Source organism: Ambystoma mexicanum, chromosome 2q (genome assembly GCF_040938575.1).
Source record: "Ambystoma mexicanum isolate Mex_15411 chromosome 2q, UKY_AmexF1_1, whole genome shotgun sequence".
Lineage (NCBI taxonomy): Eukaryota > Metazoa > Chordata > Amphibia > Caudata > Ambystomatidae > Ambystoma > Ambystoma mexicanum.
The window spans coordinates 975,099,260-975,113,911 of NC_090924.1; the positions used below are offsets into that span (position 1 = coordinate 975,099,260).

The 14,652-nt window shown below is 44.3% G+C and overlaps 1 protein-coding gene across 3 annotated transcripts in view; it reads left to right on the forward strand.

Moving 5' to 3' along the window:
• The first annotated feature begins 12,254 nt into the window (after window positions 1-12,254).
• CTNNB1 (catenin beta 1) overlaps window positions 12,255-14,652 on the forward strand; it is a 97,743-nt gene continuing 95,345 nt past the window's right edge. Inside the window, exon 1 of one of the 3 annotated variants that reach the window (XM_069648272.1) lies at window positions 12,255-12,500. The gene's annotated coding sequence lies outside the window, so the exon portion shown is untranslated. Of the gene's footprint in view, window positions 12,808-14,652 lie in introns of all 3 variants that reach the window. The other 2 variants (XM_069648271.1, XM_069648273.1) reach the window with 2 other exon arrangements.

Consider the following 14,652-nt stretch of genomic DNA (forward strand, 5'->3'; position numbering starts at 1 on the left):
TTAGAAACAGTTTTTCCATTTATTTTGTTTAAGTATTCTGCATAATATAACCATCTATGATGATATTAGCAGTAGAAGTGTTGCTATTAGCAGTAGAAGTGTTGTGGGCAAGCCCACTGTGCAGCATAAGAGAATGAAACAGCAAGAATGAAGGCTAAATATGATGCCTATCACGGGTTTTGTCTTGATGCTATTGAGGATGTAAGGCACCCGGAGATGACCAACAGCTGGTACATGGATATGAGTGCCCTAGGGAGACAAACAGCAGATGGCAGATGCTATGTATGTTCACTAATCCTGGCCACATCAGGGGCACCCAACGTATTAGTTCCTCAGGAAGTACCAATTATAGAGGCACAATGCCTGGTCCATCTTGCACTATGTAGGGTTCAAGGCACCATTAGTGCGACAAGAGCTCATGGATCGAGATCCCCTGCAATATAACGATAATCCGACAGACATTAAATGATTGTAGCAACCCTATTTGGTGATCCTAAGACTTAAATATGTAAACAATAGATGGCAAGAGACCACACTCGGCTGTTTGGCGGAGGGCTTCCTAGGCTATGAAGATGAACTCCTGGCTCGAGTGGAAGCAACCTGCGCACAAACCCAGACAGAGCATAACACAACGTTGTCATGGATTGCAGCGATAGAAAAACCAGTGAAAGTGCACCGAGAAGAAGCATATGAACTTTGCTTCGACAGTGAAGGAACTATTTTTATTGGCTCCAATGAAAAATGCAATAGGACCCTCCTGATTCCAGACCTGAAGAAGGGCACTGTGCTTTGATGGATTACTACTGGAACTGTGGCCAACAGGTGAAGTTGCACCTCCCACCATCATGGAGGGGCTACTGTTCGCTGGCCACACTGCACTCAGAACTATTAGCAATCCCAGAAGAACACTTGAAAGGGGGGCCAATACCTGACACAGCCTCAACAATTTCTCCTGCGTTCGAGGAACAGAATCCGTTACAGCCACCAGAATTTCACATTCTGCCCCGAAGAGGGCAATACGAGAAGTTACAGAGGAAGAATAGATCATCAAACTATCTATCCAGAGACTCAGTCGTATTTCTCGGGGAAATCCCTGACGAATATAGAGTACTAGCTGGGGTACCGGCGTTGCCCGTGTCCTGATCGAGTGGTGTCTCATGTGCACGGGAGGATGCTGCTTTTGTCCTCTTGTCAGCAAGTCTTGCTTCAGTTTGCTCTGGTGTCTCATGTACCATGGAGAATGTTGCACTTGTGCTGATGCCAGCAGGTCTTGCTTCGGTTTGCTCTGGCATCTCATTTGCCCTGGAGAAAGTTCTTCTTGTCCTCTGGATGGCAAGTCGTGCTGCTGTTTGTTGTTGTGTTTCAGAAGCTCTTGATATTGATATTCGCTTTGCATTAGATGGAGATTTTTCCAAGTGTTGTTCGTTTTTGTGTGGCATGTTTCCGTCACTCTATGGCTTCAGCACATTTCAAAAATGTCCAAGAAAGAATGAGTGTTTGTGCTCTCTTCTTGTGAATGAACTTAAGTAAACTGTAACCTTGCCATTCCCCATATTCGGAGTGGCGTGATCAATTATTTTATTTTTTAATATTCCCTTTAAAAATGTTTAATAAACACTTTCAAAATGTATACAGTAGTAATAAATTTCAAAGGAATAACCAACACATGGAACATTTTGCTTCAGACAATTTTCCAAATATTTCCTCCTTCTAGTACCTACTGTAGTGAATCGGGGAGAGCATCAGTAAATGAGGGTGTCTACGGAGTGAATGTATTGCCTGCAACAATCTTGCACCATACAAATGAGGAATGCATGCAGGGTCAGACTGCAACAAGAAATAGGCCCGGACACCCAAAAAAAAGTGGTCCACCCCTCGCCTCAAAAAAGTGGCCCACCCCTCGTCTCACACTTGACCTCTGATGACATCAACGGAAGTGATGTCATTTGACCCCACCCCAAAGTGACATCCCTGGAAGTGATGAAACACGACCTTTCACCCCTTGAAAAAACAGGAAGTGGCCTCAAATAGCATTGTTCCTAAGTACACTACGAAAAATATGGTTTTGCGCATTCCTCAGCCGGTTTTGCAAAAAAAAACTTGATTTTTCTTTTTCAAAACTCGCCCAGGCATGGGTAGAAACCAGCCCCCACTTCCCAGGGACGATTGCGGCCCAGCCACGGGCCAAAGGCTGAGGGGCCAATCCGACCATGAATGCATGCAAAATGTGGTAGCAGCGGGTTCAACGGTGTGGATTTCTATAGCCGGACAAACATACACACACACCCAAAGCTTTTTTTGCAGACAAGATTTTTGCATCCAAACATTCTACGGTCTTGTCCAAGACAAAAGAGGAATCCATGCAAAATGTGATAGACGTGGGCTCAACAGTGTGGATTTGTATAGCCGTACAATCATACACACATATATACATTCAGCTTTATGTATAAAGATTCAGCTAGACAGAGACCTTCTTTGCCTTGCTTTTGCTACCCGGCGTACTGGCAGCAGCTAATGAAAAATGGCTGCAGATTGTATGCTGGGAACTGGTCCAGTGGGCAAATGACACTGAGCATGGGTTCAATGTCATAAAGGTTGATTTGCATGCTCTAAGGCTGATAATGATGCAGAACAGGTAGGTCCTCAATATGCTGATGGCGATGGAAGGAGGTGTGTGCCGGAAAATTGGGGATTCCTGCTGCACATTCCCACCTCCCAAAGATGCGGACAACGGGTCGTTGTCTCACATAATTGCAGCAGAACGTGCTCTAGGAGTTTGCATTAAGAAAGAATGAGGAATCCAAGGAAATCACTGGTTTGATGTTGCATTCGATTGTGTCCAGTCTTGGCTGGGGGCCATTGTAAAGATGCTGGTGCCCATCATCGTGTCCATCTTGGTCATCTTCTGCACCGGCCAAATGGGCCTCCGGTCTTGTACCAAAGCAGTGCCTAGTAGCACAATGATGATGGTGTCAATTGGGGTTTCAAAGGTACCTGACAATACACAAGATAGTGAAATACAAACTGACCACGCCATCCCTCACATGATCCTCATCCCCTATGGAGACAAAGTGGACCGCTTGTATCACATCACCATTTTCCCACCCCCTGACCCTGAAAACTAGTAGGAAGTCTGGGTAGATCTTGCAGGCAATGGGGGGTGCATTTATATGACATGCACACCTGATGAATATGCGCGATCAGGGGAAAGCTTACGATCCGTGTGCAGAGCATGGATACCACAAAAGGGAATCCCACTATATGAGGCAGCAGTGAACAGGGAAAATGAGTGCATGCATGAAGCGGAGTTAGTTACTGTAGAAGTAACGAAAGGGGAGAATGTTGGGAAGGGTATGAACCTATCCCACCCTCTAGGTGATTTAGGGTGAGGCGAGCCCCATTGGAAGACCTCTAATAGCCCAGGATTGAGGGGGCGATCTAAAAGGTCCCGCAACGATCATAATATTATGTGTAGTTTTTCCGATTAAGACCTAGTGAACGCATATAAGTAGGCGCCATTTTGCAGATATTGAGAAGCCATGGTCGATGCATAGGACCTGCATGGCCAAGGAATATTTAGTGTGTAAAACACAGATTGCGAGCGAGAAGGATAAAACTGAACAGGCACAAGTGTTGATGAGAAGAGGCCCACGCTGTTAACTTCCACAGAACCCCCACTTTTTTCTAAAGTTGTTGCCAATATGTTTGCTCTAAGAATATGCCCTGCAAAGCCATGAGACAGTGCTGGGTGCCTTGGTGTATGTGTTATCACAAACAGGCATCCTCCGACCCCCACGGAGCCAACTACGAGTTATAGCCCCTGACTCTGTCCCAACCCAGAGACCTCTGAATTCAAAGATACTAGTTGACCCCAGACCACCGACCATAAACCAAGCAACCATAAAAGATCTAAGAACATGTTTGTCCCACCTTTATTTCATAAGGAAATGATTTGTAATGCAAGGCACAGGGAGAAAAAAATTACAGTTCAAAACTGAGGGTGGAAGCCGAGAGAAGCAATGATCGGAATGAGTGAAATGTGTGTGTATGTGGGTTAGCGTGATCTCGAGACTCCCCCTGTGCCAGTCATCTCAGCATGCCAGGTGCAATGTATAGTGATAGGGTATCACTATTTACAAATGTAACTATTTGTTCTTTGGCCTTGGTTCTCTGGAGACAATGAGCCCAGCAGACCCCACATGAAGGAAGACGGACGGACTTGGCTGGGTCCAATATGATATGATATATGATGTGGCATTTATAACGTGCCTGGACACAAGTGTTTCTAGACATGTTTCCCTGCCTCATGTGATCAATGGCCTGGCATCCCCTATGGAGTAGGTTGACCATGTATAGGGTCGCACCAACCAGCCATGCAGGTTTGTACTAGGGGTGTACCGAATACTAGATTTAAGTATTCAGCTGAATACCGAATAGTTCTACAAGTATTCGGCCAGAGCCGAATACGGAACAGAGTAGTGGCCATTTTAATAAATAAAGTTATGTAGACATGAAAAACACTTTGTAAATTGAAAACACACTTTAAAATATGCACATCCAGTTGTTATTGCCTTTCTCTTAATTTCTGTCTACAGAAGATGTCACACTTCGAACTCGTTCCAAATCCCTGCAGGTAAGGATAAGTTTTGCTAAAACTAAATGCAGGTTGGCTCCTTGCCGCCATAAAGTGAAAAAAAGGCATTTGGGTTGTTGAAAATTGTGTGGAATCGGCCAGCAAGCACAAAGGCCTGATCAAGGGCTTCTTTAAATACAGACATCAGGTCTTTAAAGGGGGCTGCGAAGTGAGCCTTTCCAAAAAGCACAATCGGCCCGTCCAAGGGAAGGTGCTGGGCACCTTTCACACAGGCGCCCAATAAGGCCAGTAAGTGCTGCTGCATGGGGGGGTGCTAATCTGCTTTTGCATTTTGGATGGGGGCCCGAGCGGGGCTGCCTTTGAAATGCAGAGAGCAGGCTCCTCCTCGGACACTTGTAAGAGTAGGTGTCATTGACGGTGAAAGGTGAGCTGCGCACCTCGAAGGCCCAGAGAGCAGGTTTTGTTCCAGGCAACCAGGTGCTGCATGTTTAACACAGATTTTACACTTTAACTGGCTGGTTCCAGCTCTTAAATTTATTTCCCCACTTTGCACAAAAAAGTCCCCAAAAGCCCTCAGAACATACGCACAGCATTCACTTCCATATATAGTGAGATTTAATAACTAGCACTATAGGGCGCAAAGACGGTCTACTTGTATTTAACATTTCACGATAAACAGCGAAGTGTCCAACTTGACAAGTTTGCATTTCCATCTACACATTTTTAGAAACCTGTAGGGACTACATACTGCCCCGCATTTCCTAAACAGCTCCTGGGAGGGAATGCCAAGATGAGAGGTATTCAAATTAATTTCTGGATGATGTAACTCTTCCATTGCGGATTCTGGGTTAAATAGCTTTTGTCATTTACATAATGGATTTCCCTGAGATTTAATTTGCCACCCGAAATATATTTCCCACATCACATCACAGGGATTTCCAATACATTGCACAAAGAGTGGTTTACACTGAGCCTCGTTTCTTTTGACACATGGGTGGTTTGCAAGTTTGAGAAATGTGATCAGTCGTAGTTTTGACATCCCTCGATCAACACTATTAGGACATTCTTTTAACAGTGAGCAATCTATAGTCAAAATTTAAATGAGCTTTGTCAGTGTTTACACATTGTTTCCCCCAGCCATTTGAAACACATTAAGGAGCCCTGACACAAACATGTACATGTTCGCCATTTCCCATAAAAACAAACCTACCCGTACCTGCTGTAGAAAGTATCTGCAGCAACGCTTTGAGGCTTTCCCTTCTCCTGGTGTGTGCTGCTGCAGCTTACACAGGCTCAAATTGTGAGCACCTGGAATTTTTCGTGCCCATATTTGTCAAAGGAAACTGCGCCTCTATGTTATAATGACTAGGGGTGTAACTTCCGCTTTGGATAGTGATACGAGTAAGTGTTTGGCCGAATCCGAATACCTGATTTTCAACCGAACTTCGGCCGAATACTTACTCGAAGCCGAAGTTCGGTACACCCCTAGTTTGTACTATATGTTATGATGTCACCCATGACCCTGTGCCTCCTTTTAAGCTGCTGCGTGCACCCTTTTTCCTCAGAAAGTTCCTTGACAGCTGAGTTCTTTGCTGGCACACCTATTTGTGTAGGAATAAAACTTGTTATCCTTGCAAGAGTTTCTTGGGCTTTTTTTCCCTAGCAGGTTGTATTTTTTTCTGGTGTGAGCGTTTAGGGGCGTGCCTTCATCTGCTACTTGTTATGTGTCATAACATTTTTTCCCAGCATTAGGATGTATGCGTTCTATCACCAATCCATATAATGCACATCAGACAATTTGAGACTGACCCAAACAATAACTGGAATGCATGATATGATATGATAGGTTATTTATAATGCGCTTAACACCCAGAGGTTTCTAAGCGCAGACCTGGGGATCGAACCTGTGGTGCTCCGCGTCGTCTCGCTTCCAAGGCAAGCATGTTGCCCCTGAACTATCGTCCCGGATCTACAGATTTGACCAGTGCAGTAAACAGTGCTGTGAGTGCTGTCATTTTATGTGAAAACTGCATCACTTTACTCTTAGAGAATGTTTACTGGCTGGGAGTTCTTAGATGGTAATACTGGCATTGGCCGGGACCCGACTTTACAATGGGAGAGTCAGCAAGACGAAGCCGGCTCCTATCTAAGGGCTGCATCCAGGGGCCTTGTTCATCTCCTGTCTGTGCCTGTCCAGGCACATTGAGACATTCTTCAATTGCACAGCTGCTCTCATGAAGCTCTGTCCTCCCGCTGGAAACGTCTCAACCCCATTACTGTCAGAGTTGTGCAACCTCCCATTCAGATGGTATGGATTGTCAAATCCCTGATGTTGTTGTGCTCACCTTGAAACGCACATCAAGCCTTCTTGGTCCTTTGTTTTTCATTATCCTTCCCGCTAACTCACTGATCTGTGACTCAGATTTGATTGTTAGCTCGCACCGCTCCTACAGCTGAATGGGCCCCTCCCAATGTGACTTTCGCCCTGCATCATCTGTAGCTGCTCGGCACCCGCATGATCAAACTTTTGTCATCAGCGGTTTCATCTGTCGCCTCTGACTTACTTTGTAGCTACACTAGAGGGGCAGCCCATAATGGCGGAACCAAAGGCTGAAGCAAGCAGTGTGTCACATAAGGGGGTAGACGCCTAACAAAGTTACACCATACTATAACTTGTGTATGTGGTGGGTATTATAAAATAGGTGGTCTATGCACAAGTTAACCTATGATTCATCCTAGTGATGTAATCTGACATCCCCTGGGGGTTGAAAACAAGACAATATACTTTGTATTGTATAGGCAAATTCTATTACAAGAAACCAGTTTTATACGGTGCAGTTTATTTTAATGCACTCAATATTCTTTAACAAAACAACAAAAACGGAAATGCAGTGTTCTAATAGAAAAGTAAAAGATTTTTTCAAGGCAATAGTAGAGCATCAGTCTCAAACCAAAAAGAAAAATTACTTATAGCATCATCATTTGCATAGTAAGGTTCTTTTACCAGCAACAACAGGGTAACACTTGTTTTAGTTACAAATAAGGTTTGACAGATTGTTTAACAAATTGTTTTCCCAATTGGGAAGCTCTGTAACACCAAGTAAAGCAGGACAGAGTGGTGAATGTTAGTAAAGTAGTGTACATTTACATATAGGACCGACTGAGGATTGGTCACTTGTAGATCCGTATACTAGTGTACAACTATATAGGATTCACCATTAATATTGTGAGGCAAACTGTTGCCCTCCTATATGTAAATGTACACTTTACTAACATTCACCACTCTGTCCTGCTTTGCTTGGTGTTACAGAGCTTCCCATGTTATAGTATGGTGTAACTTTGTTAGGAGGCTACCCCCTTATGTGACACTCTGACTTACTTTGTGGCATGGCTTCGCCCTGCACATGTATGCTGCCTGATACCGTTTTTCATGTAATTCTTATTCAGCCTTCTGGTTGCCTGACACCCACCTTATTACGGCCCAAAAAAAAAGAACTATTATAATTAATCACTGCCCGCCCAACGTGCCTGTCTCCTACCTGGCCTTTTTAAAGCTCATCACTGCTTATGTCTGCATGCTTCTCTGCTACCCGTTCTCATCTTTGCGTACCTGTCCAGCCCTCTGCCTCATGAGGCATGGCACGCCATTGCTGTATTCACCTACTTGTTACTGCATTCCGATGTAGTCCCCTGCACTGTAGGGTGAGGCTTTCCATTACTGCATTTATCTACTTGTCACTGCATACTGATGTGGCCCCCTGAACTGTAGGGTGAGACTTTCCATTACTCCATTTACTTGTTACTGCATACTAACGTAGTCACCCTGCATTGTGCGGTGAGGCTTCCCATTACTGCATTTACCTACTTGTTACGTTTTGTAGTTTCGCACCATGAGGTGTGGCTATCCTTAGTTATGCTTCCACCCCAATTGTTCCTCATTCCAGTCTTGGGCGGTTTTGAACCCGTTCACTTGCACTTAATGTTCCCCATTCGCCTCCCTCCCTCCTGAGTACTGCTCACTCCCCTCTCCTCCTTTTTCTTGTACTGCACTTGCACGATCCGAATTGTCTGACGACTTAGTAGGAAAATGTTTTGTCTTCTTCCCCTTCCCTCCCCAACCTGCACTTACCCTCCGCCACCTCTCCCCATGTTTTATTGTTCCTCCACTTGCACAATCCAAATTGTCTCACGACCTAGTAGGAATGCTATTGTTTACCTTCTTCCCCTTCCCTCCCCGACCTACACTTCCCCTCCCCCCTCCATTTATTGTTACTGCATTTACATGATCCGAAAGTCTCAAGACCTAGTAGGAACGTTATTGTTTTTTATTTCTCCCTGTTCCCCTTCCAGCTTGTCTTGATGCGCCTTGAAACACCTTTTTGCTGCATAGGTGCATTATAAATACCCAATAAAATAAATACAATTCTAATGTTGTCTGATAGTGATCAGTGGGAAAAAGGTATTTGCCCGGGAGCACTGCATGCATTTGAACTATTAAATTGATTGCCCATGCTTTTGTTTTTTGCCTTTAAGTGATGAGGCCTCATAAGCATTGGCCAGCTGAACTATTACCTCATGCATTCTGCCTCACCTCACTAGAGGTGTGCGATCCTGTCGGGGCCCAGGCTCCAGCCCAACCCTCCTTTCGGGCCGGTGCTAGTAGGACTAGGATGGTTACTCGTAATTTGGTCTCTGTCCCCCTTTGTCAACATTAATCTTCCATTGGAAACTGCAGTGGTCCCGGTTTTTGTTAGTAGGTCTTCATAGCTAGCAGGCAGGAATGCACAATCACACACCGGAAAAATGCTGCATTTTACAACTTAAGATCGTGTTAGTTTGTGATCAATTAATTATATGTGTGTATTTGAACAGTAACATTCAAACCCCCTTTTCCTCCAACCGCTACTGAAATGTAGTGCCTTGATAGCCACTTACAAGAGTTAGTCATACTTTTATGTCAAGAAAAGATTGGGAATCCAATTTGGTTGCGCTTTCACTAAATTCAGAGATATTTCATTGATCAAATAGTGTAAATAATGACAGTATATTCTGTTAAGATATGTAATCTTTTATCTTTATTTTTATTTTGCCATAAGATCTAGAATCCTTTCCTGTATTGCATTCATATGGTTTAAGATCCTTTAACGGGTAGATAGTTGAATTAATGTTAATTCAATTGCTACCTTGCTTCACTATTGTTTTAGTTCAAAGTTAATGCTGCCTTTCAGCTTTTCAGTTGAATTCTCTTGATTCAAAATGTTAATTTAGTTTGTTTTTCCAATATAACAGTTGACTTAATTCAATGTTGTTGTATATTAGCCTGTATTTTACTTCATAAAGTTTTGAGTCATTTGCTGTATTTTCTTTGTGAGATTTTAAATCCTTTAACGGGTAGATGATTCAGTTAATATTCATTCAATTGCTTTCTTGCTTCACTGTTCTCTTTGTTGACACATACTGTCATGATTGTTTCCTTATTTCATTTTTATTTGTTGATAACTGAAATCCTCCCAGGTTTTGGGTAATGCTCCTTGTTGTGTTTTTATTGTTTTATGTTTGTTGCCCTTGTTACCTTCTGGTTTGCTCCCCGACATGCGTTTCCCCGCCTTGTCACATGGCGGTTCTTCAGGAGGTGCAAAGGTTTGTTGTTGAGAATACAGTAGTACCTTTTGTAATAAGACAAAAAACGGGTATGTAGATGTCAATTGGTAGTATTGAGTCAGTTAAGAACAAAGTATAAAGTGAAAATTTGATTTGTTAGAACATATGTGGTCTTGATTATTAATCGTTAATATAGGGTCATTCTGATTCCTTTGCATTTAGGTTTCTATGTTCCCCATTGGGCTTGGCTGTATTAGCCGACCATGCTGTGTATGAGACACGTTGGGAACCTCGAGACTCTATCCTATAGGGCAAGATGTATTCTTTAGTCTAAGCGTTTTGCAACAGGTTTCCCCCGTTATATTTAAAAAGAAAAATAGACAAATACTGTTTGGCATTTGGGAAAAATACATTTGTTAGAAATTACCTGAAATGCTTGTTTTTTCTTTAGGAATTTTGTTTTCTGAGCCTCGCAGTTTGGTTATCTACGGTGTTGTTGAATCTGCGAACGTATATTCACACTGGGTTTTCACAATTTCATTTCCCTCTTTGTGGCTGAAGTTAACAATTTACTTCATGTTAGGGAATAGGAGTTTACCTTTAGATTTCTACTCTGTTCAATTTCAAATGAAATGGTCTTTGCTAGTTTATGGATATATCCTTAATGAGAGGCTATTGAAATTGAAAAGAAAATGTTGTTAAAGTTACCTTGAATATTTGCTTTTGTGATTTCGTAGCTTCTGCTGTCCCCTGCGGTTCTATTGACGTATTTTTTGCAATTTTGCAGCCGTATTAAATAGTGCCCGATGGCATCATCGCGTTTAATTATGCAGTGACTTCATACATAATCCGCTATTTTGGATTGGGTAAGGTGGGGTAAAGGGTATATTTTATACCGGATTAGATGCAGTTTATATTGATAGTTTTTCTGTATTTTTAGAGTTTAAGCAAATTAAAAAAGGGTTTGCGAAAGTTCTTGTCCGGTTTTTCTTACTTTCTATTTGTTTTGTTGATTAAAGTTTATGCTATTTGTTTTGAGTAACTTTCTTTACAAGATATCTTGGTCAAGAGTCCCCAGAGGCGGAGTCGAAAATTTGATTTGTTGAAAGGGTAGCTCTTCTTTTCATTTATCTAGCGTTGTTAGCTTACTGTGTGATAAATAGAGTAAAGTTGGTTCATGCTTCTAAAATGCACCATTGTGACATCGATTTGGGTGGTTGAGAGGTTGAAAGGTTAAAAAAAAAGATGTAGTTTCTGGTCTAAATTTGTTGATCCAAAAAGCTTCACGTTTTCTAAGAATGTTTTCCAAGTTTCCTCCTCTTGGAGGTGGTGGTAGTTTTTTTTTATGCCAAAGAATGTTAACTGTTCAAGGTGTTCTTTATTGTGATTGGCTAGAATATGTGTTGCTAGGGGTGATCTAAGAACTTGATTTTTTGATGACTCTGATGTGCTCCCCTATACGTGTTTTGAGTAATCTGATAGTACTGCCTATATACAATAGGTTGCATTGGCACTTGATGCCATAGATTACAAACTTGCTGTTGCAGTTGCCCTGTCCAGGTTTTTTACTTTTTGAATCTGGTCACCCTACCAGGTCATCACACAACCATTTGTTTATGGCATCAGGGTCTTTGGTAGTCTTCAGGAGCTAATCTGTAAGGTTGGAAATGGCCGCGATTCACCAATGTGGGACACTTTTTCGGGGTGCATGGGCCTACTTCTTGTCCCAATCCAACCCTGATTGTAGGATCACCTGGGCTGTGTGAAGGCGTACCTCCCCTTCTTGCTCCATGTCAGGCTTTTCCGTGTACATCGCCTGTGTTCACACACCTAGCAATTACAGAGCGTTGCAGAGAATAAGTACGATTCGGAGGCGTCCCAGCCTAGGAGCATGCACCCAGCTTCCTGTGGGCGCGGGGCCGCCCCCCCTTCCCCAGTCTGTGTTTATGTTCTGTACTGTTTCCCTAGGGAGGGTCCTCCTATTTCCCACATGCCTTTTGTACAGTCAGACGGTAACCTCCCCTTCCCTCTCCTCCGCAGGCAGGACCCTAGCGGGCGGAGGGAGGAGCCATACATCCTCTACCTGAATCTCAGCCCTGACCCAGCTGCGGCGCTGCGACTGGCTCTTTAAGAGTCTCCAGCCCCCTCCCAAGACTCGCATTCCAACTTCAGTGATAGGTTTGGCCGGACGGCTCACTCTTTTCCGGGGCGGTATTAGTCCGCTCTCACAGCTCGCCTTCTTGAATCCGGTACTGCACGGCTGCGATCTGTGAACGGAGGTTGCTCGAACCCAGTCCCAAAAACGGTAACGGGCGTCGTTTTTTTCGGGGCTCTGTATGAGGTACGACCAGAGCTGGGAGCAGCCCGGAACTACTTTTTTTCTTCCTCTTGGTCCTTCCCAGGGGCAGCGGGATTGAATTGGCGGCGGGATACATAGGAGCGCTGCGTCTCATATAAGAGTTCCGTGTTGGACGCCATTTTAAACCTCTCTGTCTGCGGAGCGGGTGTTTGGATTTGGCGTGTGTTGTTGTTGGTTGGTCCTTCCACGCCGGTGGAGGCGGAGGCGGCGAGGAGCACCGCGGCGGAGGCCGGAGAAGGGAACAGAAACACAGGCAAGGATTATAATTTCCCCCCACCGATTCGTTAACAATGAGCACCAAGTACTTCGGTGTGGGTAGATGTAAAACACTCCTGTCCGGTGGTGGTGCGAGCAGTACCAGCGGGTTTCTGTCTGGGCAGACCTGTTTTTTTACTCCTTACTTTTCCCGATTCTGCTATTATGGCAGCACCCAATACCCCCACCCCCATTGTTTTGCTTCCGGGGTCACGGGCTAGACTTGTTATGCTCTGTTTGGTGTCGAGCTTTGATGGCGATGCGCGCATATCAACAGTCCCTTTTATAGTTCTTAAACCACCTCGTGCTCCTGTTTTCCTTGTCCGCATGCTTGCGTGTACTTGAGATGCATCTGCATATCTTAATTTCTCCTACAGATCTCTGACCCTATCGCTCTAATCTAGAACTTGGGTGCGTGGCAGTGTGCTTGGTCGTTGTCCCTTCCGGTTTACCCCCCTCCTTTGCCAGACCCCCCAACAGAAGAGGACCCAAATCTACCACCTCTCGTCGTCCAAGTGAGGCGCACGCAACTCGTTCATTCCTTGGGAAATCTTCCCTCCTCCTAAACGCTGCCTTTTGCACCCACCCACAAAGTCTGTCCCGCAGCCGCGCTCCGTCTGTGCCCTCCAGGCCCCTCGCCCCCCACCCTCCCCCTAGGAATGTGACTTGCGAATGGAGCTCCGCATTCAAAGGTCTTGCTTCAGGATGCTGTGAAAGTTGGATTCGGTATCTCCGCTCCGGCTTTTGGGAGCTATGGCTTCCAGATCTCATACACGACAAACGACTTGTTCAACAAAAAGCGACTTCTAGTCTACGGTGTTGGAAAATAAGGCAGCATTCTCTTCGCTTGCTCCTTTGCATTAATATAATTGTCAGTTTATTGGTGGTCGTAATGTGTCGCTAATGGGATGTAATGCAATCCGTTAGATCGGTTTTACTGTGTACAAGTAATTTTTATTCACAGTGAAGACCTCTGGCATTTTACTCTAGCATAGAAAACTCTTTTCTTCACTGTGCTTTTCCGCCATTGTTCTTTTGTTGACAGACTTTGGCTTTAAACCGTGAGCGCAGTGCAGTCTTGTAAATGCGCTGGTTATGTTTGGTATCCAGTTGTATTTTTCCTCATCTGGTTAACGTAACATCAAGTCCTGGCTTGATATCTTTCTGGATAGCTTTACATCAGTGTTTTGCCGTTGAACGGTTTCAAAGCTGTTCCCTCTCTTGCCCCGATTATTAAACCTCCACTGCGCGCATTCAAGCAGAGGTGTGTGTGATTCGTTACCCAACCTATGCTCCACCGACATACATGCTGAATAATATTAAATGAGTTGGTGGGCAGGTGGCGTGTACGCATCGGCATGATCCACAGTTGCTTTTGAGATTTGGGGCCTACCGGGTACTTGTTTAGTCGTTTATCAGACTACGAAATACAGCCTGGGTGGATTATAGCGCCAAGACTTGGCGCTCTTTACCAATGGGCCAACGTCCAACTGTGTGGCTCATGAAGATGTATGCATGTCTGTGGTAATACCTAATGCACCCCGTTCATTCACTTATACCCGCACTTGCACACTAAATGTCGCCCTAGCCATAATCCATACTGGCAAAAAAAACGCTGAAAGTACTGCATTGCCTGCTAGAACATTAACCCCCCTCCCCACACACCTGTACCCATGTTCACCGCAGACATATAGACCATATTAGCACCCGGGTTTTTCAGCTTGCAGTAACCCAACCTGTTCCGTCCCCACTTCTGGACTGCCCGGAAGAGGAAGAACATACCTGCTAGGCAATTCTCCTCTTCAGAAGAGTACCAACAGTAACCCCAAACAAGTTTTAACTT